We start from the raw sequence: 6,000 nt of genomic DNA on the forward strand, positions 1-6,000 counted from the left end.
ACATTCAAAACCTGCCTGGAAGTGTTCCTGTGTGACCTGATCCTGACCTCACAGGGAGGTTGGTCCCTTCCAGCCCCTAAAATTCTGTGATCCTATGATTTATGTGCATTTGCATCGTATCTGCAATAGATTGTTTTTGTTTTCTCTGGTATCAGGAATTAAGCTAGTAGCTGGAGATAACTATTCCTATGTACACCTGGGTGTGAGCTGAGCAGCGACTTATAGCACCTACATCTACCCACACTGGCAGCTGACACAGCTCCTGGTGTGGATGCACTCCCTTCAGTGATGCAGAGCAGCCACTCGTAGAGGGACATCTAGGAGGCATCAGTGGAGCCCACAGTGACTCGCTGCATACAGGCTTTAATGCAGCACAGGAGGTGGAAAAAGCCTGGCACACATGCAACAGAAGGCCTGCAGCAGTCCTGGTAATTTCTTACATTGCCCCTGTTACCTTTTCCTTGCTGAGTGTTTATCTTGATTCTTGTGCAATAAAATCATGTCAATTAAACTGTGAACTAATAGAAAGTCTATAGCTCTATATTTGCATTTGGAAAAGACTGGTTAGAACAGCTTAGGAATTGATTCTGCCTTATTAAAGCACCTGTTCACCTAGGGAACATTTTTAGCAGCAATCAATATGTAATTACATCTTTATTGATGTTTTACAATGGGTTTGTTTCCCAGCAATTATGGTGATAGAATCAACTTCCCTCGCTTGCTCCTCTTGCTTCACTACTGATCTCCTACTGGCAATTCACCTTATATCTCCCAAGCTGTTATTAATAAACTGGGACTACAATCACACTAAAACAACTCTAATCCTAACCCACTGTGCTAAGCAGAGGCCACCAGGGAAAGCCAACCTCTGCCCTGAATAACCTGATAATAACCGGAATTCCAAGATGATATAAGCACAAAAAGTTTCAGTGAAATCAACAGGCAGCTGTGAACTAAAACGTCTTCAAAGAGCTGAGCTTTTATTAGGCTTTTCTAGTCAGATTTTAGGTCTCTCAAAGCTGGGATCACTTTTCACTCTCTCTCTGTCCCCCATCAGAAGATGCAGATGTCATCAGTACTACTGTATAAATCATTCACAGTCCCTGCTTAGGCTCTTAAAAAAAAATCCTATTTGACTTCTTAAATAATAATAATTATTATTTAATAATACCTTAAACATGGAAGCTCCTCTTTTCATTAAAACCTCATCGCACAGATCTGGTCAGAGGTGGGCAACTCTGCAGAGCCTCTGGGCCATACCAGAGCTAAGTGGCTGCAGGGTGAGTGTCCCCGCGGTGGAGTCGTTCAGGGACAACCCATGAGCAAATTGTGAGATTGGGAACAGCTGGGAGGGAACGTGAGCATTTTTTAAAAGGCAACAAATCTCATTACCTTGTGCTTGTTCTTCACCTCTACCTCTGGAGCCCTGGCCCCTGCCCGAGGGGTCCGGGCACTATCTGGGGAGTCGATGTTTGGGGGGGGGAAGGATGGGGAGTCGGGGTTTGGGGGAGTCACCGGGATGCTCAGCCCTCGCCATCCTCGGCAGGTGGGGCTCAGGGCCGTGCCGGGTTCCGTGAGGTCCCCGCTGTGGGGTTGCACACCAGCTGTCACCCACAAGAGGGTGGTACAAGCACGGCTTTGCCGCTGCAGGCAGCCCATCCCCGGGCCTGGCATGCCGCTAGTTAGGAAATCAGTGCCTGAACCTCATGCTCAAAATCCAGGGAGGCAAATCATCAGTCAATGGCAAAAAGGGGGCCTCCAAACAATGTGCTTTTGCCAGCAGAAGGAACATGGGACTCACTGTCCTTGGGTGCCTGGAGCTGACCCATATGCCCTAAAAACTGAGTGGAGAACCTGATGTTCAGCTTATAGCCACATCTCAAACTCCTTTTAGTCCAGGCAGTAAACTGGGCTATTACTGAAAACAGAAGCACTTACAGCATCAGAGATTGAAACCTCTTCTTCATGTTCACCTGGAAGATGCAGATAATCTGACCCTGACTCACAGACTCACAAAGACTTTTTGAACTCATCACTTTCACTGTCCTGGTTCCTGCCTTTTCAGCAGAGGAAGGAATGAACTATTCCTCTGTCAGAAAATTCACCCATTCGACCAGGTAAGCTACTGCTCTGAACACAATGGCTTTTGGTAATTACACATTTAAATCACTTAAGTGTGGACAGAGCAGCAGTGAGAATGACTGGTCAAGGCAGACCTGAGTTTCTCAAAGCATTTCATTTCATTCTCCCTATATGCAAGTCCAAATCTGAGGCCTTACTCAGTGGTAGGTGCAGCCATGGAGACGGGGGAAACCTCCAAGGGAGTCCATTGACCTTGGTCTTTACCCAAGAGCAGGATATCCTATATTCAACAAAACCTAATCATCTGGCCTAGTTTTGATTTCTTCAGTCTGACATTGATGTTATACCCTGAACTTGCAGGTCCTCCCCCTGCACTCACACCAGCAAGAGGGAAATCAGACACAAGGCTATCAACTTCCATGTGCCTACAGCCTGTTTGGCTCTGCCATCTCCCACTCGTTGAAGATCCCTCCACTGAAGTTATGCAGATGAGGCTGCTAAACCAGGCTCCATGGGACTGAATTATCCATTATGACCCATATCCAAAAGTCCCATTGATACCTGGGACTCTTTACAGATCCACCCTGCTAGTATCAAATGGTCAGTGCCGTACCAGCTTGTCCTACAGAAGTTTGAAAGACTTTAGGACAGCCCAAGCTTTGTGGGATTGTTCACGCTTGTGAAATACCTACAGAGGGTTTAAAAAAAACCCTTTAGTTTGATGTCCAAGAGCCACTCTTCAGTGTTTTAAAAGAGAAGGGAAATTGCACTGAACAAAACTGGAAACCAAAACAAAACTTTCATACTTGTATTTGAAAAACTGCTGGGGAAGTCAATAGCTTGTAATGTGTAATGAGCATCCACGTGCCTCAGAGAGCTTTGGAAATCTTGACTACAAGTATGATTTTTTTCTCTCCACTTGGACCAATGGAACTATTTTCTACATTTATATTTTCAGACTTTTGTTCACTGTTAATTTTCTCTCTGTACCTATTGCAACATCATCATCCTAAATTTTCTCAGTCACTGCCAGAGATTCAGCAAGGCTGTCTTCTAATCACCACTGCTATTATCCTGACAGAAGGAAAAAACAACAGGTGAGTGTGGAAGTTCCTCTACATGCTCTGAGTGCTGACTTTGTCACTCTGTGGAATATGCCCACACAGGAAAAGGACTTTGGAAAGAGCAAGCCAGACTTCAGTAGAGTTACTGACAGCTGACACACCATCAAAAGTGAACAGAGAAGTCAGGCTTGCAGCTGCCACTTGAAATAACACTTATCAAGTCCAATTCTTTTCCTGAAATTCAGGTGAGCAAATGATCAGGGCCTCATCCTGCTGAGTGGCACAAAGTCAGCACAAACCAGAGGAACCAAGCCTCTGGGGTTCAGACTCTGTCCCTGGATATTTGTGTAGTGCCTCTCCCCTACAGGAAGCGGAAGGGCAGGATAGTTAGCTAATGCACATGACATTCTTTAAAAAAGCCACAAATACTGACATTTTGGTCTAGAGAAGCACTAGAGAGAATATTACTAGATAAAAAATTTTCTCCCTTTGAATGTTTTGTGATGACATATGTAAAGGCAATTCTACTTTTCAGAAGGAATGAATATTCTGTACAGACCCTGAAGACTGATCATTAATCAACATGACAGACCCTGACAGTGTCAATTAGAAGGAAAGACCTTCATTACAGAACCAGACTGCTAAGGACAGGGCTTCTGTGCCATTTGCACTAGCAGGGAGGGATGCCCCAGAGTTCTTAAGACAAATGGTAAACCCCAGCATTTTAGACCTAATAGGGGAGGGTCATTCACCCCAAGCTAAGACTCAAACCTCAAAAGCTACAATAAGCTTAGGCAAGATTCAGTTTCTAAACCTATCTCACTACAGTGTAGACCAGGCCTTCTAAAAAAAAAACCAAAAACAATCAACAATATAACAAAAGGAAAACAAAAGAATGCATCATTGTTTTGACTTAATATGGCACTGGTTTGAAGTAGTTAAGTCTAGAGCTGACTGAAGTAGTTAAGTCCAAAGCAGAGAGGAGAAAATGGCACAGGAGTGTAGAAATTGTGTGATGGGGAGGATTAAATGAATCTAGATTCATCTAGGAGATCATGAAGAGCAGCATCACAATCTGATCCATGAGAAACCTGGAGAAGTTTCTCCTTTGGGCTTTGCCCAAGTCACTTACAAGCCATACAGTCTGACCCACCTTTCAGACATGTATGTCTCCCAAGGAGCTGACTGTTAACAGCTTAATGAAGGAGACCTATGATCTTAGCAGAAATGGCATCAGGCCCAGAGAGTTGTAGTCAGTGGAGTTACATCCAATTGGCAGCAGGTCACAAGTGGTGTCCCTCAGGGCTCAGTTAAACTGGGAATACTCCTGTTTAACATCATTATCTGTAGAGACACAAGATAAACCAGGTGCCTCGAGTTGCCAAAGAGTGGGTGTGAGTCCACCTGTGCCTATTACCAGGGGGCCAATAAAGGTGGGACACACACCCACAGAGAGCAGCTCACTCTTGTGTGAGGCAATGGAGAAGCCAGCAGCTCGTTGAGCCTCAGGAGCAAGAGAGGCTCTTCCTGCTACAATTATCAATGATATGGATGAGGGAATTGAGCCCCCCCTCAGTAAATTTGCAGATGACACTAATCTGGGTGGAAGTGTTGATCTGCCTGCAGGTAGGAAGGCTCTACAGAGGGAGCCAGGCAGGTTTGATCAATGGGTCAAGTCCAAATGTCAGATACAGCATTTTGGCCACAACAACCCCCAGCAGCACTACAGGCCTGGGGAGGAGTTGCTGGAGAGCTGCCCAGAGGGACCTGGGGGTGTTGATTGAAAGACTGCTGAATATGAGCCACCAATGTGCACAGGTGGCCAAGAGAACCAAGGGCATCCTGGTATAAGGAAGGGTGGCCAGCAGGACAAGGGAGGTGATCTTCACCCTTGTATTCAGCACTGGTGAGGCTGCACCTTGAGTACAGTGTCCAGTTTTGGGCCCCTCACTGCAGAAACGACATTGAGCTGCTGGAGTGTGGCTAAAGAAGGGAAATGAAGCTAATGAAGGGTTTGGAGCACAAGTTTTATGAGGAGCAGCTGGGGGAACTGGGATTGTTTAGTCTGGAAAAGAGGAGGCTGAGGGGAGACTTTATCACTCTTCTACAGCTACGTAAAATAAGGTTGTAAAGAGGTGGGGATTGGTCTGTTCAGTGAAGTTCCAAGTGATAGGACAAGAGGTAATAGCCTCAAGTTGCACCAGAGGAGGTTTAAATTGGATGTTAGGAAGAATTTCTTCACTAAACAGGTTGGAAAAGGCTGCCCAGGGCAATAGTGGAGTCACCATCCCTGGAGGTATTTAAGAGTTGTACAGTAGTTATGGGTATGGCTTAGTTAAGGTCTTGTCAGTGTTAGGTTTACAGTTGGACTCAATGGTCTTAAATGTCTTTTCCAACAAAGAAAAAGCAAAATTCTGTGATTTTGTGACATTTTTATTGAAAACACCCATGGAAGCATCCTGCAGTGCTGTCCAGGTTAGGAACATATGTGATAGATAAGAACCACTGTATCAAGATTTGCTTACCATAATAATACTGGAGAGAGACATCTCTGCAGTATGCTTGAATTCAGCCTTTACAAGATTTAAGTCAACTTCAATTTGAGAAACAATCACCCTTATAAGAGTCCCATCACAATTCCCAGCCCCCTGGAATAAACAGATATGTCAGTCTGCTACACAAGTTAGTGTTCAAGGGGTGAACTGTTGCATACAGGATCCAGGATAAGAGGAATCAGCTTTCAAACATTGCTTGGCACGTGCTTTGCAGAACGTCTGCTTCATTTTCTGGAGGGCCAAGACCCATCCCCCTTTCTCAGGCCACTGTCTGTTCCACAAACCAATCATGGAAATGC

Source organism: Calypte anna, chromosome 6 (assembly GCF_003957555.1).
Source record: "Calypte anna isolate BGI_N300 chromosome 6, bCalAnn1_v1.p, whole genome shotgun sequence".
Classification (NCBI taxonomy): domain Eukaryota; kingdom Metazoa; phylum Chordata; class Aves; order Apodiformes; family Trochilidae; genus Calypte; species Calypte anna.